General features: G+C 49.7%; 1 protein-coding gene across 2 annotated transcripts in view; it reads left to right on the top strand.

Annotated features, from left to right (window-relative positions):
* Window positions 1-7,892: 7,892 nt before the first annotated feature.
* Window positions 7,893-24,491, top strand: part of HCK (HCK proto-oncogene, Src family tyrosine kinase) — a 40,553-nt gene continuing 23,954 nt past the window's right edge. Inside the window, exon 1 of one of the 2 annotated variants that reach the window (XM_045574726.1) lies at window positions 7,893-8,120. The gene's annotated coding sequence lies outside the window, so the exon portion shown is untranslated. The remainder of the gene's footprint in view (window positions 8,121-24,491) is intronic. The other variant, XM_036419279.2, reaches the window with a different exon arrangement.

Genomic DNA, 24,491 nt, shown 5'->3' with positions numbered 1-24,491 from the left:
TGACTCAGATGGGGTAAGAGGAAGGAAGAGGAGAGGGCAGGTCCCAAGAGGAGGGGAGGGGAAGAGGGCTCCCTCCTGGCTCAAAAACAGCAGCCTCTCACATCCTTTGATTAGACTCATTCATTCATTCCACCATTATTCATTTATTCATTAATTCATTCCACAACTAAGTTTTTTTTTTTTTTTTAGCACTTGAACCCTGGGCACATGAAGCTTACTTTCTAGGGAGTTTATATAGCTACTAGAGGCCCAATGCATGAAAATTCATGCACTGGAGAGGGGTCCCTCAGCCTGGCTTGTCCCCTCTCACAGTTTGGGAGCCATCAGGGATGGGAAGCGACCAAGTAGAATATAGGTGGTAAGGGTGGGAGTTTCATTGTAAAGGTCTTTAAATTTTGCTGTATGTTTGGAAATTTTCATAATAAAATGGAGAAAAGCACCCTTGATAACAATATGTAACAATCCTCTCTGTTATTATTACTTTAATCACACAAATAAAAATGAGTGTAGTTTAGGGGACAGGGTAGGTTTGAAGAGGTCAATGGGGGGAAGTGAATATAGTCTATCTGGCGTTGCTCAGTGGTTGAGCATTGATCTATGAACCAGGAGGTCATGGTTGGAGCCTGGGTTGCAGGCTCGTTCCCCAGTGTGGGGTGTGCAAAAGGCAGCCTTTCAGTGATTCTCTCTCATCATTGATGTTTCTCTCTCTCCCTTCTTTTCTCTGAAATCAATAAAATATATTTTAAAAAATGAATATAGACTAATTAAATTTTTTTTAAACAAATAGAGAAAAAGTCACCATATCTTTCTTCCATATCATAATGCTCCTTTCTTCTTCAGTGGCAACCTCTAAGACACATGTGTCAAACACAAGGCCCGCGGGCCAGATCCGTCCCGCCAGGCCTTGCAATGTGGCCCACACCGTGCTGTCATCACTGCACTCCGCTGCGTTTCCATCACAATGACAGTTTATGACTGTTCAGTAAACCATTCGGCCCGCGATTTAGGCTGGATTTTAGATTTTGGCCCCTTCTCTGATTGAGTTCGACACCCCTATTTTAAGACATGGCCCAGATGGGGTAAGATGTGGGCTGTGTAGTTTCCAGACGTTTCTCTATGCATTTGTTGTAGGTGGGGTCAAACCAAACCTGGATTCAACAACCTTGGTACTTGGATTCTGGGTAGGAAAGAATTAGAGTCCAGACCCAAACTATAAGAGAACAGTTATTGGGTAAATTACAGAGGTAGAAAAAGTAAATAGTAGAAGAAATGGGCTTGCGTAAGACATAGAGGTAGTGGAAGGACCCTTGGAGCTGGGGGGAGGGGGAAGGCATGGGTGTGCTCATGGGAGGGAGAGCATACTCCATCCTAAGGGTTTTAAGAGCAGAGACTTTAGGGGAGGTCCCGGAAAAGTATCTTACTAGAATATTCAGCAGTTTTCCCGGCGAGTCCTGGAAACCTTTTAGGGTTGTGGCCTCTACTGATTGGCCAGCATCAGGGTAGGGCTCCTTATTCAATGCAGCTGGTCCTGTGTCAGCCAAAGCCTCGGTCGGTTTAGTTGCTTACCTAGGCCTGGAGCTGAAATACAACTGAAGCATAGATGTTATCTCTAGAAAGGAAAGGTCAGGGGGGCCAAACCATGTGACTATCCATAAGCTAGGGGAGGAAAGGCACCCTGGGGCAAGGTCCCACCCTACAGATGATTGTCTGTTGCTAGGTACCTGGTGCTTTCCACCCTGGTGACCTTCTGTACCTGGCCCGTTATCCTTGCTCTGCTCGTGTCTGTCTTAACTGCCTAAACACGTTTATATACAAACCATTGGCCCGGTGCATGAAATTCATGCACATTAAAAGAGGATTCATTAGAGGAAATAATTTAATATTGCTATTTGCCCTTTCTCTATAATAGAGGTGTCAGAGATAAAAGAAAATTAGTAAAATGTATATGAAAACCTTCCTCCTGTCAGAGTCTGGGGCACACCACGGGACCCAGAGTCAAGTCCCTGCCCACCCACATGCACCTCAAAATTGCCTGAGACCCAGACCCGGCCGGCCTGCCCGCCCCCCATTAAGCTAGATCCAGACCCAGCCAGTCCTACCCTTGTCAAGCCCTGCTGGGCAGGAGGCATAGCCTCAGATCCCCTGGCCCTATGCCATGACAGGGGCGTGGCCTGAGGTTGCCCAGCCCAGACCTGGGCAGGGGGCGTGCCTTGAGGTTATCCGTCAAACCCCGCCAGGTGCGGGACACAGCCTGAGATCCCCTGTCAAGACCTACTGGGTGGAGGGCATGGCCTGAGGTTCCCCCAACAACTCCCGCCAGGAGTGGGGGTCGGGGGGTGCTGCCTCCCCGTCAAGCCCTGCTGGGCAGGGGTACAGCCTGAGTTCCCCTGACCCTGCACTGGGGGTGCACCTTGAGGTCCCCTGTCCAGCCCAACCAGGCAGGGGTCGCAGCCTCAGGTCCCCTAGCCTGATGCTGGGGTTGGAGGCGTGGCCTGAAGTCCCCTGTCAAGCTCCACCTGGTTGGGAGTGTGGCCTGAGGTCCCCTGACCTGGTACTGGGGCAAGGGGAGCAGCCTGAGGTCTCCTAGCCCAGCATCAGAATGGGAAGCGCAGCTTGAGGCAAAGCCTGAGGACCCATGTCAAGCCCTGCTGGGTGGGGGGCATGGCCTCAGATCCTTTGTCCTGGCACTGGGGTGGGGTGCAGCCTGAGGTCCCCCAATGTGATGCCAGGTCAGGGGGCAAAGCCTGAGGACCCATGTCGAGCCCTGCCAGGTGGGGGGCACGGCCTGAAGTCCTCTGCCAAACCCCACAGGGGTGGGAGAAGGTGTAGCCCCATGTCCCTGCTGATTGTTCGTTAAGGTTCCTTATGGGAACTTGGCCTCAGCTGTGGGAGCAGCCGTTATGTGACAGAGTGATGGTCAATTAGCACATTCCCTCTTTATTAGATAGGGAATATCACATTATTTTAAAAAATGAATCTACCCTCTCTACTAATATGCATGTGATCTTGGGGATCTCTCCCTGTCAATCCGTGCACATCGCCTCAGTTTTAAATTGCTGAGTAAGTTATGTGCCTCCTCATTCAAGATGCAAGGCTCAGAGAGGAGGTCTTGTGCAAGAAGGGACAGTAACTTAGAACTGCTGAGTGGAGAACCCATTCTCTTAGCACCCAGGCCTGGGCACACCCTGCAGGAGCTTGGACAACTCTGAATGGGGGTGTGGCTGAGGACCAGGCCTTTTTATTTCGGCGGTGGGGGGTGTGGGGAATGCCAGAGGGTGGGCAGGTCCCTTCCCCGTTACTCCTCCCCCACCTGCCTGGGGTCCAGCGCACCAGGACCCAAGAGGAAGTCCTCTAAGCGCTTCCTCTTTTCTTGGCCTCTGGGGACACTGGGGGAGGGGAGGAGTTGTGAAACTGAGTCCTTCCCTCCTCCCCTCCCCCCCACTCTCCCCCCTCCCCGCCCAGGAGGGGGGACCTGTCAGCTGGAGATGGCCACGCAGCTGGGGTCAGAAAAACAACTTCGTTAGCATCCCCAGAATCCCCATCTCTGCCCTGTGCCACCAAACCCCTGAGCTGGACATTAACTGCCTTTAGGATGGCAAATCTCCCAGGTCACCGAAATGAGAAAACTCCACCCCTCATCAGCTGGTGCGGCCATCGCCAGCCTCATCTTCCTCCTGTCTGTGCCCCGGCTTCAGGCACCAGCCACACAGAAGTGTTTATGGTTCATCAAACAAGCCAGGCTGATCCTTCCTCAAGACTTTGTTAAAGCTGTCCCTTCTATTCGGAATGCCTTTTGCCATGATCTTCTACCAGCATCCTTTAAACCTCAATGGATCACCTCTTTCAAGAAGTCCTCCTTGATGCCCTCCAGGCTGGGCCAGTGTCCCTCCTACATGGTCCTAGGCCTCTCTCTACCACAGCATTTTTCACTCCGTATCTAAGTTATTGGTTTAAGTTTTTGTCTCCTTAATTGGATTGGATGTTGCTTGAAGGCCAAGACTATCTTGTTCATTGTGTGTGTGTGTGTGTGTGTGTGTGTGTGTGTGTGTGTGCTCCCTAGCAGAGATGCACATAGTAAGTTCTCAATAAATATTAATAGAATGAATCAAAGAATGAATGGCTTGGCTCTCAGTGCTATCATTCATAAACCGTGGGCTTCAGTTTCTTCTTCATCTATAGAATGAGCAGGTGAATAGCACCTGCAGGGAACTTGAAAAATGTAGAATAGAGAGACAATAAACAGATTAACATATACAGTGCCTGGTGGTGACAAGTTCTCTGGAGAAAAATAAGGCAGGAGGAAGGGGCAGAGAAGATGGAGGATGGAGGGGCTTTTGAAGAAGTGGGTTAGGGTCCAGGACCTGCCTGGGGCTGTTGGGAGTGTTCCAGGGGCTAGTCTCCTCAGATTGTCAGTTGCCTCTTGGAAAACGAGGGCAGTGGTGACCTCCTGTAGCTGTGAAATGAGCACTGGCTACTTTGCAAACAAAAGGGGGAATATCTGAGCCCTGAAGTAATGATCGTGGCCCTCTTCCCTATCCCCCATCCTGTTTTGAATATAGAATAATCATCAGTCGTCCCTATGAACTTGAAATATGAAATGCAAATGCCTCTGAAAATAGGAAAATATAATTTTGAAAGAGCCAGCCTCTGGTCCCCTGTAAAGTGAAGTCTGCATTGTTTCTTCGCTCCCGCCCTCCCTCCAGGGCTGAACCCTGGATCATGTCCTCACTCTCTCCTCCTCAACGTCCAGAACACACTCACTGAATTTGTGTCGTCATTGCAAGCATAGCCTTTGGAGACTCACTGGGAACTCAAAGTCATGGGTTTGGTTCCCAGCTCTACTGCTTGCTGTCTGTGTGACCTTGGGCAAGTGTCTTTACCTCTCTAAGCTATCCATTTGTAGTCACTCCTATCTCAAAGAGATTAAATGAGTTGATGTGAGGGCACAATAATAAGAGCTTTTCATGCAATAGTTCAGTGACCTGGTGAGGAATTTTCACTTTGCACATGAGAAAAGAAAGTCACAGTCCAACCTCGATGCTTTGCTTCCATTGTTTCTCCCACTCCTGCACCCCTGTCCAGTGCACACCCAGAATATTTCCTGACTCTTTTCACCCTCTCTCTAAACGCCCTACCCAGCGCCAATTCTATCTTGTCCATGAAGTTTCTGATTTTAAAAAATATATATTTTTATTGATTTCAGAGAGGAAGGGAGAGGGAGAGATAGAAACATCAACTATGAGAATTATTGATCAGCCGCCTTCTGCATGCCGCACACTGGGGATCAAGCCTTTAACACAGGCATATGCCTGTGACCTCCTGGTTCATAGGCTGATGCTCTAACACTGAGCCATGCCAGCCAGCTCTGATTTTTTAAAAACTGACTTTATTTTTGAATAGTTAATATATCCAGGTGGCTCAAAGTTCAAGAGTACAAAGGGTGTACTAGAACCAATCAGCCTCCCTCCCTCCTCTGCCATCCTGCTACACAGTTCCGCTCCACTGGGGCCACTTCAGGGGAGACCACCCTGTGTGCCCCTCCTGACTCACACCAGGCTGTGCTGGTGAATTCCCACACGTGTTTGTGCTCTTGTTCTATGCAAATAGTAAGATACACTAGAAGCTATTGTACACCCTGTCCCACCTCCACTTACTAACTTGTTCCCTATAGGGAGTTCCTTCATTCTTTTTAAGAAAACATTTTTTATTGAATTATAATTCATATGGCATACATTCATCATTTCAACTGTACAATTCAGTGATTTGTAATAGATTCACAGAGTTGTGCAATATACCCACTACCTCTGCTTTACTTTTCTTATAATACTCATCATCCTTGAATGTAAGATGCTAGTTGATTCTCACAATGACTCATTGAGGTAAATACTATTATTATTCCCATTTGACAGATGAGGAAACTGAGGTCAGAGAGGTGCAATATCACTCAGGTGCAATATAGTGGTAGTTTGAACGCTAATCCGACTCCAAAGATGCAGCATTTAGCACCACCTCTTGTGATCAGCTTTATTCCCCACGACAATAAATGAATGAATGAATGAATGAATGAATGAATAGACAAATGTTTGCCACCTCAAATACTGGTAAGGCAGTGTTTTAAAATAAAATTTGTAATTGTATAAATATTCTTTGATGCTAACATATGGTGGTCATTACCCAGGGGTATACATTTGCCAAAACATATCAAGCTGAATACTTACAATGGTGTGTGTTGTTTATAAAAACATTCCAGAGTCCGTTGTTAGGAACTTTGGGAACGTGTACAAGGATTTCTATCGCAGGAAAAATCAATGGGCAGAGGGGCGGGGGGAGCGGGCTGTTAACAGGAGAATGTTCCCGCTATGAACATTCACTATGTCATTATCACAATGACAAACTTGTGGGAAAAGACACAGCTGATGCTGGGGATGACCCCCTTATGTCCCCTGAACCCGCATCTCTCTTCCTGCTGGCCGACTCCCCGCCCCTCAGTGTCCAAAGTCCTCTGAACTGCCGGAAGCCCGCAGGGAATGAACCAGGGCGGTTCCTGCAGGGGAGGAACTTTGCATGGCCTTTGTCTAGCCGGGGTCCTGTGCCAGAACCCGAGGGCCTGGAAGGCTTGGGAATGGCTGGGGAGATGGGATTGGAATGGGGAGGAGGGGGAGAGGGGAATGATCAGACTGCTGGGGGAAGGGGCGACTAGAATCCTGTCAGCGTTGGGTTAGAATCTGGGATTCCTGGAGAACAGAGCTGGAATCTTCCAATGGGCTGGGTTAGAATCCTGAGGGGCGGATTCAAATCCCTTGGAGCAAGGTGGGGATCTGTTAGGAGCGGGTAGAGAATTCTGGGGTTAGGGTTATAAATCTTTTTCTTCTAATATATTTTTATTGATTTCCTAGAGGAAGGGAGAGGGAAAGAGAGAAATTGAAACTTCAATGATGAAATGCCCTAGCTCTGTGGTCGGCAAACTGCGGCTCACGAGCCACATGCGGCTCTTTGGCCCCTTGAGTGTGGCTCTTCCACAAAATACCATGGCCTGGGCGAGTCTATTTTGAAGAAATGGTGTTAGAAGAAGTTGAAGTTTAAAAAATTTGGCTCTCAAAAGAAATTCCAATCGCACTGTTGATATTTGGCTCTGTTGACTAATGAGTTTTCTGACCATTGCCCTAGCTGGTATGGCTCAGTGGATAGAGCACCGGCTTATGGACTGAAGGGTCCCAGGTTCCATTCCAGCCAAGGGCACATACCCGGGTTGTGGGCTCGATCCCCAGGAGGGTGCGTGTCAGAGGCAGCCGATCAATGATCCATCTCTCCCTCTGCCTTCCTCTTGGAAACATATACAGTATATATAAAACATCAGTGGGCTGCCTGCTACCTCCCCACAACTGGGAACCGAGCCCGCAAACCGGGCTTGTGTCCAGACCAGGAATCGTACCCTGACCTTCTGGTTCATCGGTTGACACTTCGAGTGGGATTCAAAATCATAGGGGGCAGAGCTAGGGTTTTTGGGGTGCAGAGACGGGGGTGGGTGTTAGGGTTCTTGGGGACGGGTTGACATCCTGGAGATGGGTTTAAAACCTTTGGGGACAAGGTGAAATAGACTCATTAGGAGAGGGGTTAGGGTCTTTGGGGGAGGGAGATGGGCTCAGGATCTTTGGGGGAGAGGTTAGAACCCTCGGGGGCGGGGTTGTTATCCTCCAGGGCCTAGGGTAGACTCCTGGGGGGTAGGGTTAAAAATCTAGGGTGGATGGGGTTAAATCCTTGGGCGGCCAGATTCGGGTCCTGGAGGTGGGGTGGAGATTAGCATCCCGGGGGCGGGGTTAGGACCTTCGGGGCGGGGTTAGCATCGCTCCAGCGCGGCTGGCTCGCCCAGATGACCTGTGGGCGCCTCGTTGTCCCTGGTTCTAGCCCCGGCGGACCGCCCGGGCCCAGAGGCTAGTGGCGGGCCCGGACAGTTCGGATCCAGAGGAGCTCGGAAAGACCGCGCACGGAGCTCCCGAGGGCCGCCCTCCGGCTCCCCAAAGTCCGCCGCTTCCCTCCTGGCCCCCGGAGGCTGCGGAGCTGGGGGGGCGCTCGAGCTGTGAGGACCCCGGCTGCCCGCGGGAGGAGGAGCGGGCGCCCAGGTGAGTGCGCGGCGGGGGACGGGGGCTGGGGACCCCTGGGAGGCGGCCTGAGGCTCCGGGGCTGCGGAGGGAGCGGGTGGGGGCTGGCAGGCTCTGTGCAGCGGGAGGGAGGGCCGTCCGGGAGCCGCGGACGGGCCGTGGGACGAGGGCAGACCGGGCAGCGGGCACCCAGGTGAGGGGGGCAGGCTCAGGGCCACCCCGGGAAAGGTGGACGAGGGGCGCTCGGGCCGCCCAGCGCCTTTATGCTGGAGCTGCCACTTCTCTTGGCCGTCCAGCTTCCCCTTCTGCAAAAGAAAAAACTTAAAAAAAAGAGGAGGAGGGAACGGGCTCAGCGAAGCCCGGGCCGGGGAGCCCTCACGGTTCCCAGTGGGGGTGGGTGACGGTCACGGAGGGTGGGCAGCGGTCGTGGGGAATGGGGACCGCTGGGCAGAGGCGTGACGTGCCAGCCACACCCAGGCGGAGTGCAGCTGGGAGCCCTCACTGCACCCTCCTTCTCCTCCTCCTCCTCCTCTCACCTCTCCCCCCTCCTCCTCCTCCTCCTGGGTGCTCCTCTCCTCCTCCTCCTCCCCCTCCCCCTCCTCCTCCCTCTTCCCCTCTACTCCTCCTTTTTCTCCTTCTCCTCCTCCTCTGCTCCTCTTCCTCCTCCCACCTCTCTCCTCCCCTCTTCCTCCCCCCTTCCCCTCCTCCTCCTGGGTCCTCCTCCTCCTCTGGGTCCTCCTCCTGGTCCTCCTCCTCCTCCTCCTCCTCCTCCTCCTCCTCCTTCTCCTCCTCCTCCTCCTTCTCCTCTGTTGGGCCCTGATCCCTCCCAGGTCTTGATCAAACCCCAAAACCTCATGGACTGACCACAAGGTGCCTGTCCCTTCACTTTCCTCACTCTTATCTCCGAATTCCAGTTTCTTCATCTGTCAAATGGGGCTGTTCATCCTCTCTCCCGAGGCTGCAGTGAGCTGGCTGTGCCAGGCCCACAGGTGAATCCAGTTTAGCGTCCTGGTTAAGGAAGCGGCGCGGGGAGCCACCTGCCAGGGGGACTTGGGGCCGGGATTTGGCCTTCCAGTGCCTCCGTTTCCAGAACTGTAGGATGGGGGTAATAACAATGGCTCCCGCCAGGGTTGTTTTCATTGATTTGAGAGAGAGAGAGAGAGGAGGGACAGGAGAGAAACATCGGCTGGCTGCCTCCTGCAAGTCCCTCGCCGAGGCGGGGATCCAGCCTGCAACACAGGCACGCGCTCTGACTGGGAATCAAGCGCCGGCCTCTGGGTGGATGGGGCAAGGCCCAGCCCACGGAGCCACAGCAGCTAGGGCTAACAGGGCTGTTGTGGAGATTAGATTGAGTCCCTGAAGGAAAGCTCTTCAAGCACCGCCTGCCAGGTTTATATGCTTGAAACATGCTAATTGCTGTCGCAGCTCTTACGGCCAAGCCCGTGGTCCTCAGCGCCAGGGGCACACCAGCATCGCCCGGAAGGCTGGCCAGAACACAGTTCTGGGTCTGACCCCAGAGTTTCTGACTCGGTAGTTACGGAGCAGGACCCCGAGAATTTGCATTTCTAGTAAGTTCCTGGGGAAGCTGAGGCTGCTGGTCCAGGGACCGCGCTGTGAGAACCACAGACAGAGGCCTCCATAAATATCAGTTCCCTATCGCGTGGCTTTCTCCTCGCCGATCGTTTGTGGGGGCTGGGAGGGTAGAATACAGACAAGGTGAAAAGAATAATGTATTAACTATCCCAGCGACCCACCACCTAGAATTAACAAATGTTAGCCTCTTGCCATGTTTGTTTCAGATTAAATATGAAATAAGAGGTAAAATGGAAGCCTCCCCACCTTGTATCCCCTCCATTCTGCTTCCCTCTCCCTCCCTAGAGGACTGTCGGGAATTACAGTCCTTCCAGCCTGTGCCTTTATAAATGTACTGCATGTACATGGATTCATAAACAGTACATAGAATTGTATTGTGTAGTTTAAAGATCTACATAAATGCTATCTAACTGTTAGATTCTTCTGCAACTTCCCCCCCCCCACACACACATACACACACACACTTCTTTAAAATATATATATATATATATATATATATATATATATATTTCTTTATTGATTTCATAGAGGAAGGGAGAGGGAGAGAGCAAAACATCAATGATGAGAGAGAATCATTGATTGGCTGCCTCCAGCACATCCCCCACTAGGGATGGAGCCCACAACCCAGGCATCGGCCCTTGGCCAGAATTGAACCCGGGTCTCCTCAGTCCGCAGGCCAGCGCTCTACCCACTGAGCCAAACCAACCAGGGCCACACACACACTTCTTATCATTAAGGCATCAGGGTCTGGCCAGGACGAGAAAGAGAGGTCCAGGTCATTCTAAGTGGAGTCCCGGCAGGTGGCCACCTCCCGTTTCTCACTCCCTGCTGAGGGACAGGCAGGTGGTTGCAGGTGTTCACCGCAGCAAACAGCGCTGCGGGGACCAGCCTGGAGGTGTGGCCTCGGGCTCCTGGGCAGCTGTTTCTTAGGGAAATTGCCAAGACCCCGGGTGGCTCCCCGGAAGGCGCACCTCTAGCCCTCTCCTTTTGTGGGAGAGGAGGATTGAGGCCTGGAGGGGTCACCCAGGGGTCACCCAGGGGCAGAGGAGAGAGAAGACTCTAGCTCTGCTGACCTCCCTGCTCTCTCAGACCCAGGGCCACTGTCCCCAGTCCCCTGTGCTCAGCTGCAGGAGAGCAGAGATCTCCATCTGCCTCTTTCGTTGTTCTGACGCTTAGTAGACTATGGGTGCATGCTTAAAAAAAAATTTTTTTTTTTGAATAATAAGCGTTTTAGTTTATTTTTATATAGTCTTCTTTCCTGTGCACTTTTTATTTAACGTAGTTAGTAAAATGCTGCATACGCAATGTTTATCATACTTATTCACTTAGCATTGCATTGTAAGCATTTTTTCCATGTCATTAAAATACCCTTGAATTTTTTAAGGCTGCATAATATTCCACGGTTTGGATGTACCATATTTTGTTTAACCATCCTAGCAAAGCACTTTTACGTAGTAATATTTTTAGGCGAAATTTACATAGCATTATAAAATTAATCATTTTAGAGTGAATAGAACAGTGGCACTTAGTACATTCACAATGTTGTGCACGCACTGTCTTTATGGAGTTCCAGAACATCTTCATCCCCCAAAAGGAGACACCATTCCCAGTAAGCAGTTATTCCATGCCTTCTGCTCCCAGCTATCGGCAACCACCAACCTTCTTTTTTTTTTTTAATTAATTAATTAATTTATTTATTTTACATATTTTAATGATTTTTTTTGCCCCCCTCCCTCCCTCCCCCATATCCCCTCCCTCCCCATAGTTTTATGTCCATTGGTTGTACTTATATGCATGTATACAAGTCCTTTGGTTGATCTATTATCTCCCCCAGATCCTCCTCTCCTCCCCGCTGTAATTTGACAATCTGCTTGTTGCTTTACTGTCTCTATATCTATCTTTTGGTTCATCAGTTTATAATGCTCTTTATTATCCACAAATGAGTGAGGTCATGTGGTGTTTCTCTTTCATTGATTGGCTTATTTCACTCAGCATGATGTTCTCCAATTCCATCCAGGTTGCTGCAAATGATGAGAATTCCTTCTTCTTTATGGCAGCATAGTATTCCATTGTGTAGATGTACCATAGTTTTTGGATCCAATCATCTGCTGACGGGCACCTAGGCTGTTTCCAAATTCTGGCTATTGTAGATTGTCACCAACCTTCTTTTGCTACCTATGGATTACTTTCTCTTGGGCACTTCATAAGCGGGATTATACACATGTGATCTTTGGCGTCTGGCTTCTTTCACTTAGTAGAATGTTTCAAAGGTCAACCATACCATAGCGTGTATCAGTATTTCATTCCACTTTATGGTTGAATAATGCTTCATTGTATGTGTACACCACATTTTGTTTACCCACTCATCTGCAGATGGAAATTTGCATGTTTTCGCCTTTTGGCTAGTGTGACAAATACTATGAGCACTCTTTCAGTTCTCATGGGTAGATACCTAGCACTGGAATTGCTGGGTCATGTGGCAATTCTGTGTTTAACTTTCTGAGGGATCTCCAAATTGCTTTCCACTGTTTTACAGTCCCATCAGCAATGTACAAAAGTTCCAATGTCTCCACATCCTCACCAACACTCACTATTTTCCTCTTAAAAATAATATTTTTTTACTGATTTCAGAGACAGGGAAGGGGAGAGAGAGAGAGACAGACAGAAACATCAATAATGAGAGAATCATCCCCTACTGGGGATCAAGCTCACAACCCAGACATGTGCCTTGACCAGGAATCAGACTACAACCTCCTGGTTCATAGGCGGCACTCGGCCACTGAGCCACACCAGCCGGGCTAAAACTATCTCAATGATTATAGGCACCTAGTGACAAAATGGCAGAGAAGCATGCAGACTGGGGCCTGGTCCCAGGAATGCTTAGTCTTCCAGGCTGCTGTCTGGGGTCCTTACCCCAGAGATAGGGGAGAAGGTCATTTGCATACAGGGGACTGAACAGGGCTTGGACTTTAAACTCTTCTAGAAATTGAGTCCCACCGGGGCACAGACATGCTGTCTCCTGAACCACTGTATCTTTAACACCCGACACCTGGCACATAGTAGGGCCTCAAAAAGATTGAACACAGGAATGTTAACAACCTCTCCCCTTCCTTGACTGAGAGGTCTCAGCGCACAGGCATGTGTTAGTTGGTCCTACACAATGATTCTTTTTAATTCGTTGCTAACATTTAAAGGTGAGACAGCCCACATAAAGGCTTTCTGTCTTCTCTCGAAAACCTGGGAGAATTATCAGTCCTGAGACTATGGCCTCCGTCTCCATGCTGCTCTGCCATTCTCTCAGGACAGCATTGGTGAGGCTGAGGAGGGACTGTCCTGTACACTGCCCTGAGCTGTCCAGTTGGCACCACCCTTGCCTGGGGTGCTTTCCTCATGTGGCCCTGTGGGCTCCCACACCCATTTGAATTTTCAAGCTCTGCCCTCCAATCATGCCAGGGCATCCCTTTCTATAGAAAAGTCATGTCAGGCCCAGAGAGGGTAAGTGAGTTTCCCAAAGCCACACAGCAAATACATGGTACAATCTCTCTTAGGCATCTTTCTCAACAAACCCCCACAGCACTTCGATCTTTACCCCATTTCTACAACGTTCTCTACCCCAGGAGTGGAGGTTTCGGTGTTCTTCCAGAGGCTTGGGGATTGAGGCAGGAGAACTCTTGCTTGGATGTAAAATGTGCCCTTTTTCTTGGCCAGTGTCCATGGCCACCCGTGCTGCACCCTCAGGATGGCTCTTGCTTCCCTAATTCTGCCCTGAGACACCTGCCTGAGCTCCCACCAGCAGACTTAGGCCCAGGAGTCTTAGGGGCAGCCCAGAGAATAGGAGAGAGACCCTCCCTCATCACCACCAAAAAAATGAAGCACAGGAGACAGAGCACAGGAGACTTGAGTTTGATGCCTCCCTTGCCTCATACGAGCTGTGATGCATCAGACACATTCCTTCCCTCTCTGAGTCTCAGCTCTCTCGCCTGCCGAGCGGACTGGAAGGGCCTCACGATTCACGCAGCACGCTAACACACAGAAACCGTGCTCCACATTTCCCAAGGCTGTACACGTCTGAGCTCGAGGTTCCCCAGAAGCACACCCTAGAAAAGACTTCAAATGCAGTCCCCAGTCATCTTGGGAACTGACACTAGAAAACCGGAGTAGGGGAGTGGGGAGGCGAGACGGGGAGAGAAGGCAGCCATAGAGGTCTGAGCAGGAGTCTCCCCTGCGGGCACCGGGAGCTCTGGGAGGCCGTGAGCACACTCGCACGGTGAGGGAACAGCTCTTCACAGCCCCTGGCTGAGGGCTCCTCCTGGGGCGGGGCTGATATTTCTCTAGCATTTCAGCTTGCCAGGCTCATGGGCAGAGCGGGTACCAGTGGCCACAGAGAAACCACATGGGCAAAGAGATGCGGGCACTGGCGGTTGGAAATCCAGCGACAGTGGCCTGAAATGGTAAAGGGCAGAGTGAGGGGTGGGCTTCATACAGGGTATGCCAGTGCAGAGGGAGAGGCTACCGGAGGGGGGCGGGGTGGCCGTGGAGGGCGGTTTCAGGGGAGAGTCCAAGGAGCCTTAGATTTATCTGTAATGTTTTCATTTTTAACAAGGATGGATGATGTACTGTTTTACTAGGTGATGAAAACTCATTTTAAAAACCACGCACACCCTCCAAACAATAAAGGAAATGGAGGCTTTATTACTTTCCAACTATTAAAAAGTAATTAAGGCCTGGCTGGCGTTGCTCAGTGGTTGAGCATCAACCTATGAACCAGAGGTCCCGGTTCGATTCCCGGTCAGGGCACACGTCTGGATTGTGGGCTCGATCCTGGTGCGGGGCGTGCAGGAGGCAGCCAATCGATGATTCTCTCTCATCATTGATGTTTCTATCTCTCCCTCTCCCTCTCCCTTCTTCTCTGAAACCAATAAAAATATTGGGTCGGGAGAAGTAACTGTAAAAGGGTCAGAGCATGAGTTATTGTGGCTTTGAGGTTTCCATTTGTGGAGGACAGATTGGGGGGGCAGCTGGCCTTGGAGCATGGTGGGAGGTTAGAGTGAGAAGTGGCCACCACGTCTTGTCCGAAGGGGACCACCTCCACTCAGATTCAGTCAGGGGAAGACTTCGTTCCTCTCAGAGCTGTCCTCAGTGTAAACACACACTCATCACTGTTGGTGAGGCAGGGACACTGGGGCACCCAGGAAGGTAAAAGGAGACTTCATTCAATCACTCAAGAATTTATTGAGCACCTACAGGGTTCTGCTAAGTCTGTATCCCAGAAGGACTGGGATCTCGCATTCTCTGGGGAGAGGGGTGATAAACAAACCTATGGGCAAAATATGAGGTGCGTTACCGCAGGTCCTTTGAGAGGCAGACTCTCAGAGACATTAAATAAACAAGAAATTTACTAGAAAGGATGCCTGTGGGAGAAAATAGGGGAGCTGTCAGGTGGCAAGGTGTTTGACTCTAGGTGAAGAAGAAGAGAAGGAAGGAAGGAAGGAAGGAAGGAAGGGAGGGAGGGAGGGAGGAAGGAAGGAAGGGAGGGAGGGAGGAAAGCTGGAAGTATCCTGGACTTCAGTGCTGTTCTAAGGAAGTTTGAGAAGTGCTGCCCAGGACCCTTAGCCAAGTCTCCTGTCAGGCCCTCCACACTCAGTCACTGGCTGGGAGCCGCCAAAGCGCAGCAGCTGGGACCATGGGTCAATTCCGCTCTCTGCTGGTGAGATGTGAGAAGCCCGAGCCTGGGTGGCCACATTCGGTGGGGGTTGAAGCCTGAGAGGTGGAGCTTGGAAGGGGCTAGAGTGTGATGGAAGCCGGTGAGGATGCATCGAGTAGAAGGCTCACTGAGCTGGCGGCATCGAAGCCATGCCTAGAAAGTGTCTGGCATGTATTAGGCCCTTCTCATACATCTGTGGAGTGAATGCATTATGTTCAACCCTCTACAAGCCTTACCATATTTAGCTGAAGTCAGGAGGACCAGAATTATGAGCCCATTTTTCAGATGGGAAAATGGAGGCCCATGGCAGAGAGAGTTCCCAAGTGGTCAGTGGCAGGTAGAATGAGAACATTTAACGGCTAGTGATCAATACTTTTGTGTTAATTTCCAATTTGAAATAATACTAGTGAAGCCCTAACTCACAAACAAAACAAAACGAAAAAGACACAAGTCTTTTCCTGGAACACAGGCTCTCAGCGCTAACAACCCAGGGGAGTCGGCGCCTGCAGCTGGAGAATGGCCAGAGGCCCCAGTTCCTCTCCAGCGGGTGGCTCCGCCCCCTGCTGTGTGACCCTCAGTAAGACAGCACCCGCCCTCTGGGGCTGCTCCCATCTGTATGACCATGGTCTCTCCAGTCCCTTCCTGTTTGCAAAGTCAGAGTTTTGAGCTCTTGGATCAGAAAGAAGCTGAGGGTCAGAAAAGAGAGATAAGGAAGTCAGGGGAGACCCTCCAGGGTCCCTTAGGGGGCCCTGACCAACGGTTTGGCTCAGTGGATAGAGTGTCGGTCTGGGGACTGAAGGGTCCCAGGTTCAATTCCAGTTAAGGGCATGTACCTTGGTTGCAAGCACATCCCCAGTGGGAGGTGTGCAGAAGGTGGCTGATGGATGTTTCTCTCTCATCCATGTTTCTGACTCTCTGTCCCTCTCCCTTCCTCTCTGAAAAAATCAATAATATATATATATATATATATATATATATATATATATATATATATATATAATTTAATTTTTTTTTAAATGAACCTGAGGGACAACAGTCATGTGGAGGTTCGGGTGGCTCCCTCAGAGGACAGCCGGGAACAGGAAGAGAGGAAGCTGTAGGACTCTGCAGCCCTGGAAACTCCTCAGGGAATTGGCCCTTCATTGGGGAAGGCTTTCTCCCCACCCCCTAGGCTGAGCTGTTCTAAGAAGAGCAAGTTCCTCTAACTGGACAGCCTTGAGCTCTGAGCCCCTAGCAGCTTGCCTTCCGGGGCTTCCTGTTTGGGTTCCTCATGCCGCCTCCCCCTCCCCACCTCCCCTGCAGCCTCTGAGACTGACCCCAGTGCAAGATGAGAGGCAGGACAACTGGGTTCTCATTCTACCTGCCACTGACCACTTGGGAACTCTCTCTGCCATGGGCCTCCATTTTCCCATCTGAAAAATGGGCTCATAATTCTGGTCCTCCTGACTTCAGCTAAATATGGTAAGGCTTGTAGAGGGTTGAACATAATGCATTCACTCCACAGATGTATGAGAAGGGCCTAATACATGCCAGGCACTTTCTAGGCATGGCTTCGATGCTGCCAGCTCAGTGAGCCTTCTACTCGATGCATCCTCACCTACTCGAATGGGTCTAGCACCTCCTACTGCTCTTCTTCCAAAACCCGCTATCAAGGAAGGCCTCGCCATAGCCATTTACACTTGGGTATACATTGCAATCAATCCCTTGTAAGAATTCCTTCCACACCAGGTAGAGCTCTTTGAGGTTAAAGGGGACAAAAAGGCAGCTCAAACTGACTCAAGCAGAAGAAAAAGCTTATTGGAAAGTCAGCGAGCACATCAGCTTCAGGGCTGGATTCAAGGCTCAAGAATCTGTGTTTCTACGTTTCTTGGCTCTGCTTTGCAACTGCAAGACTCTTCCAACCAAAAGGTAATATTTCCTTCTCATTGGCCACGATTGACTCACATGCTCATCTCTGCTTCTATTTCTGCAACTCTGATTGGCCAGACTTGGTCACAGACCCACCCCTGTTGTCAGGGTTGAAGTCAGCTCTACCACAGCCCATGAATTGAGAATGAGGGAGAAATGGTCCCCATAAGAAACTTGGGGAGTTGTCAGAATAAAGAGAAACAGATGCTATGCAGAGAAAGGTTACAGCTGTCCCCTTCAGAGAACTTACCATCCTACATTTCACTTCGTATTTGGAGAGAGGTTGGGACTTGCCATAAGGAGCTTGTGGCAGCAGCGGGACCAGAATCCAGGGCTCCTCATCCCCAGCGCTCGCAGGCCTCTGCGTGAACCTCCCATAAGTCATCTGCTGCCCACGGCACAGGATGCTCAGGCAGGGCCGGCCCTCTGCCCCTTGGGAGTGCGGGAGGAATCTCTGAGCCCATGCAGCCGGCATGGTGGCGTGGGAGGCAAGCTGACCTTTCTCATTTCCCTCCATGTGGCCCCAGCAGGAGCTGTCGGGGGTAAATAGAGGTTTCAGGTTCCAGGAGTTCAGCAGGGACTTGAGGAAGTGTCTTTGCCAGATGTCAGCAGTTCTAGGCTAGACTGGAGCCGAGGCGGTCACTTCTGCTCTTACAGCCTGGCTTTGAACCGCACTGGTCAGGAACATGCTGTGTCTCATTGGTTTTAAAAGCCTTTCACATCCCTGTCACATAGGACCTCAGGCCAAGCCCGAGGAGCCAGTGCCTTCTGTTTTATAAGGAAGAAAATGAGGCTTAGAAAGGGGAAGTGACTTACCTAAGGTCACATAGCCAGCCCATGTCAGGACCAGGAAGCAAATCCTAGGTCTGACCCCAAGTCTGGCCCTTGTTCCATCACATTGGTGGGTCTCAGATTTTAATGCTAAGAATTTCCTGAAGAATTGTTAGAAATGCAGATTGTAGGCCCTCGGCCCCAGAGACTGGTTCATTCCATCCAGTGTGGCCTAGGAATAGTCAGGAATCAGTGAGGACTGTTGGGTGTATGTGGCAGAAATCCAGCTCACACTGGCTTAGGCAACATTGGAAATTTATTTGCTTATGAACTGGAAAAATCCCGAATCTGGGAAACTCCAGGCATAGCTGGATCCAGCGTTCAAACATGATCAGGAATCAATTGGCCTCCCTTGCTCAGTTCCCAGTCCCCTGCGGTGGCTTCCCTCTGAGGCAGCCCCTTCCTTCATGATTCAGGATGGCTCCCAAGAGCTCTGGGTTCCTACATCTGCATCAACAGCCCTCTTGGAAAAAGAGTGCCTTTCCCATCATTTTCCCAGCAAAATCCCAAGGCAGATTCTGACAGCCTCAGCTCCTTGGATCACACCCAGGGCAACAACCGAACAAACCACTGTTGGTTGCCAGGGGGACATGGAGGTCTCTTCTTGGCCAGACCGGCACCAAGCTGTCAGTCCCTCAGCTTGAGGGTGGCGTTAGGCCTTGGTGCCTGCCACACCGAGGGGGAGAGGGCTGGCTTACGAGGAAGATCCCGGTGCCGTTATCAGGAGAGGCATGGATGCTGAGGAAACAGGTGCCACAGGTGTTCCCTATATAAGTGCATCCCAGCTAGAACGAGCACAGGAATCGCCCGGGCCTTGTTAAAACACTCATTCTGACCTGGGAGGTGGGGCCTGAGATTCTGTATTTCTAAATGCTGCCAGTCCTCACCCTGGCCACACTTGGAGTAGCTGGGCATGCTGTCACATTTCTCAGCTCACTTCAAGCCACCCCATCACAGAGCTTCTGCAATCTCCATCCTGCAGAGAGGTCCTGGACTATGAAAACCTCTTTCCTCATCCCCTCCCACCTTCACCCCCTCCCATTGTTTTGAATGCACCAAACATCAGCACCATCTATTTGGGAACCACTCATCAGCATATTAGACTCTGCTCCCATTTCACAGCTGAGGAAACTGTCCACTGTGACCTTTACATGAAGACACACATAATAAATTTGATTTTACACTAGAAGGCCGGTGCATGAAATTCATGCATGGGTGGGGTCCCTAGGCCTAGCTGGTAATCAGGGCCTATCAGGCCATCTCGCCTGATGGATAGGGGAGGGACAGGGGGAGGTTGGCTGTGGGGAACGCATTGACCACCAGGAGGCAGCTCCTGCATTGAGCATATGCCCCCTAGTGGTCAGTGTGCATTATAGCAACTGGTCGACTGGTCGTTTGGTTGTAACAGTTGCTTTTATCCTATCTAATAAGAGAGTAGTATGCAAATTGACCATACCTCCATTATACCCACAAGCCATGCCCACCAGCCAATCAGGAGCAAGTATGCAAATTAACCCAACCAAGATGGCTGTGGCAACAGAGCAGGCAGGAGACTCGGGTTTCCCTGGCAGTGGAGGAAGACAAACTTCCTGGCCTGCCCTGGCCTCCACTCAAGGCTACAAAGTTTCAATTATAGAAGATAAATAAATCCCAGATCCCAGGGCCTCTGTTTGGGTCACTAGGGGGCATGGCTGGCCTGCAAACCACCACAAGTCCCTCACCCAGGCCGCCCCACGCCCCAAGGGAACCTCCACCCTGGTCCAGGACAATCTTCAGGGCAAACCAGCTGGCCCCCACCTGTGCACCAGGTCTCTATCCTATCTAATAAAGGAGTAATATGCAAATTGACCATCATTCCAACACAAGATGGCTGCCCCCATATGGACACAAGATGGCCACCACAAGATGGCCAGCAGGGGAGGGAAGTTGGGAGGGATCAGGCCTGCAGGGGAGGGCAGTGAGGGAAGTTGGGGACAACCGGGCCTGCAGGGAAGGGCAGTTGGGGGAAACCAGGCCTGCAGGGGAGGGCAGTTAAGGGCATTCAAACTGGCAGGAGAGTAGTTAAACATAAATCAGGCCTCCAGGGGAGTGGTTAGGGGGTGATCAGGCTGGAGGATTTCAATAGAGATTTGGGAAAAGTCAAGAATGTTCCAAAGAAGCACTGACTTCCAAAAAGGATTTGAGGGAAGGCAGAAGTGGTTAGGAGCAATCAGGAAAGCAGCCAGGTGAAAAGTTGGGAACCAGCAGTCCTGGATTGTAAGAGGGATGTCCGGCTGCTCATTTAGGCCCAATCCTACTGGGATCAGGCCTAAATGGGCAGTTGGACATCCCTCGAGGGATCCCAGATTGGAGAGGGTGCAGACTGGGCTAAGGGGCGCGCACACACACACACACACACACACACACACACACACATGCATGAATTTCATGCACCAGGCCTCTAGTATATATGGATTAGTGCTCAAAAAATATTTTTGTTAACAAATTGCGATACTTCCTGGGATTTTATGGTGACAATGTATAAGTTCCCTTTTACCTTGGCTACTAGGAAGCTCAGAGATAAATCTAGTACACAGTGACTGTAGCAGTCACACCCTAGGCTTCTGGTTCAGAAATCTTTCCTTTCCAACTGCTGTACCCTAACCTTTTGAGTTTTGAAGTGCTCTGTATGTGGTTTAATATTTTAAGTGCCTTCGAATCCTTTTTGGAAGTCAGTGCTTCTTTAAAACATTCTTGACTTTCCCCAAATCTTTATTGAAATCCTCCGCAGTTTTCAAAACCCAATTCGCCATTATCCTGCTGCTCAATTACTATAAACAGGTTGTTTTTTCTATCTATACTGACATTCACAGTACCGGAATATAAATACATGGGACAAATAGGACTTGATAATATATATGTTTTGCAAGTTGCTTTTTTCGCCCACTAAGTATCTTAGCAATTTTTGCATGGCTCTGACTGTGCCATCCCTACCAGCTTCTTTGCACGTGGCTTTGGAATGTAATTCCCTTCTCAACTCGGTTCCTGGATCAGGACCCACGTCTTGACGTCTGTGTTGGACCAACTACATAGAGCCCACGCTCTGGGCATGCATTTATTCACTAACTATGCATTATGTCCTACCATGTGCCAGGGAGGCACTGAGTTAAACACTGAGGGACGTAGACATGAGCAAGATCAGCATCTTGTGTGCAAGGATGGATACATACTATATTTGTACCACTGAGTACAGTAGCTTTAACTACAGGCAGCGTTTGAACTCCCAAAACATGGCAAGTCCTCACTGAGGGGTGCTGACCATGTAAAACACACACTGGGATGGGAAAACTTAACATGAAAAAGCAAAAGTACCTAACTGATGATTTTTATATTGATAAGCTGTTAATATGAATTTTGAGCCGAGACCGGTTTGGCTCAGTGGATAGAGCGTCAGCCTGTGGACTGAAAGGTCCCAGGTTCAATTCTGGTCAGGAGTATGTACCTTGGTTGCAGGCACATCCCCAGTGAGGGGTGTGCAAGAGGCAGCTGATCGATTATTCTCTCTCATTGATGTTTCTAACTCTCTATCCTTCTCTCTTCCTCTCTGTAAAAAATTAATAATATATATATATAAAATATATATATATAATATATATATATATATATATATATATATATATATATATATATATACATATATATGAATTTTGACATTTTGGGAAAAATAAATGTGTCTAAAAGTTAATCCACTTGTTTATTTTTACTTTGAAAAATATGGGTGGAGAGAATTTTAAGTTATATACATGGCTCACATTACATTTCTAGGTCTAGCAGTCATGCAAATGAGCGTTTCTGAGGCCACTCCACCCTGGGCAGTGGGCTGGTTCTCTTGGTTTAAGGGGACAATCACATTTTATGCAAACTGGACTCCTGCTGGTGTATCACTTTTTTTAAAGCACACTTTATTGTGGGGGGGAAAAATGAATTAATGGGAATTCTTTATTTCAAAAAGTTAAAATCTTAAATGTTGTGGTATCTCTAAGCTTATGGGCCAAAGGATTTGCAACCTGCGCTTGCTTTTGCTCCAGGCCAGGGCCATTATGCGAGTTAACAGAGATGGTTATGGTTAAGGTTTCTGAGCACCTACTGTGTGCCAGACACCTTTACACTTACAACTCACTCGGTGCTCACCAGCATCCTCTGAGGTAAAACCCCACCATCCTTTCTCAACGGTGGCCTTGAATCGTGCATGAACCGGGGCTTTCAGAGACCCATCCCTCAGGACCCCGTGGCCATCTTTATGTAAATTGTGATGAAATGATGCTTCATAGGTGCTCAGAGAGGTGGAAGGAGCTGCCCCGTATCACACAGCAGTGCTCTCCCCAGAACACCCCCATTAATCAAAATATATGAAATGCAATGCAATGCTATGCCATATAAAACCACACAGACGCTGCTCTATTTCCCAGAGCTGTGATACTTATCACCAACCAAAGAGGTGCTGGTTTGGTTTCTGTTTTAAATGAACGCCAGCACAGTGGAAAGCAGTGAGTCTGGATTCCTTACTTTATTCACAAAAGGCAACTGAAACACAAACCCCTTAAGTGCTGAGGTGGTAAATTGTCCCCAGTTCCCACCAGGACAGACAACACAGCACCCTTGTGAATGAAAAGAATTTTTTTCAAATAACTCCCCTAAACCTAAGAATTAGGACTTCCCACCCCCACCCCCCCTCCTTAAACCACTAACACATGTTTATTTTAACAAGGATAACTGCGTTCTGTTTTAGGAGAAAATGTCAGTGGTGCACAGATGAGGAAAACAATGACTTCCTTATGTGGCTGCTCACAGCCCGTCTCCCCAGCAAACACATGTGTGCATGTTGAGAAAAGAAGTGAAATATTTCTGCCACCTTTACAATGAGCCTTGACTCTGATCAGGTGAATGTGTTTTCTGTAAGTGTCTTTAAATTAATTAACCAATCCATCAGCACAGCCTGTCCGCTCTCCCTCCAAAATGGCCCTGAATCTGTGCCTGCTTCTGATCTCCTCAGCAGCCACCACCCTGGGCCGGGCCACCGTGATGTCCGGGCTGGACAATTGCAGTGGACAGTGTTCCCTGCCCTGATCCTACAGTCCATCCTCAACCCAGAAGCCGGTGGGATCGTTTAAATGGAATCCTATCGTTGTCCTGCCTAAAACTTCCCAATGTTTCCCATCACCCTTAGAATCTAACCCAAGTTCCTCACGTAGAATCTAGAATCTAAATTCCCCGCTGACTGTTCAGGATGTGGCAACGTCATCGCGTACCATCCTTTCTCCTACCTGCAATCTCCAGTCCCACTGGCTGTCTTTAAGGGACTCATTCTCTCCAAACACAGTCCAACCGCAGGACCTTTGCACCTGCTGCTCCCTCTGCCGGGAACACTGCTTCCTCAGCGTGTTTCAAGCCTGGCTCCTTTGTGTCATTCGGGCCCCAGGTCCATTATCACCTCCTCTGAAAGGCCTCCCCCAACCACCCTGTCTGAAGAGGCCCCATAGAGCCCCGTGTGGCTCAGTTGGTTGGGCAATGTCTCATGAACTGAACTGTTGCTGGTTCAGTTCCTGGTCAGGGCACATGCCCAGGTTGCAGGCTCTGTCCCCAGTAGGGGTCATGCAGAAGGCAGCTAATTGATGTTCCACTCTCAGGTCGATTTTTCTCTCTCCCTCCTTCCCTTTCCCTTCCTCTCTCTAAAAATCAATTTTAAAATCTTAAAATATTTTTTTTTAAAAAGCCCAGCTGGTGTGGCTCAGTGGCTGAATGTTGACCTATGAACCAGGAGGTCATGGTTCGATTCCTGGTTAGGACACATACCTAAGTTGTGGGCTCAATCCCCAACTTGGGGAAAGCTTGGGGCCTGCAGGAGGCAGCTGATCAATGATTCTCTCTCATTACTGATGTTTCTATCTCTCTACCCCTCTCCCTTCCTCTCTGAAATAAGTAAAAATATATTTTAAATAAAATAAAGAGGCCGCACAGAGAAGTTCCCTATCATATCCTCTTTTATTATCCTCACACTTTTCAATAACTAAATCTACCTTTTTATTTATTTGTTTATTGCCTGTGTCTCCCATTCATCCCAGTGTGAGCTCCATAAGGGCACGAACTTGCTTGTCTTATTCATGGTTTTAGAAAAGTGCTCAATAAATATTTGCTGAGTGCCCTAGCCTGTTTGGCTCAGTGGATAAAGCATAACCTGTGGATGAAAGGTTCCGAGCAATTCTGGCCAAGGGCACATGCCTGGTTTGCAATCCCCAGTAGGGGGCGTGCAGGAGGCAACCGATCAATGATTCTCTCTGATGTTTCTGTCTCTCATTCTCCCTTCCTTTCTGAAATCA

Source organism: Pipistrellus kuhlii, unplaced genomic scaffold, assembly GCF_014108245.1.
Source record: "Pipistrellus kuhlii isolate mPipKuh1 unplaced genomic scaffold, mPipKuh1.p scaffold_m20_p_6, whole genome shotgun sequence".
In the NCBI taxonomy this organism is placed as follows: Eukaryota; Metazoa; Chordata; class Mammalia; order Chiroptera; family Vespertilionidae; genus Pipistrellus; species Pipistrellus kuhlii.
This window is presented reverse-complemented; position numbering and strand designations above follow the sequence as displayed.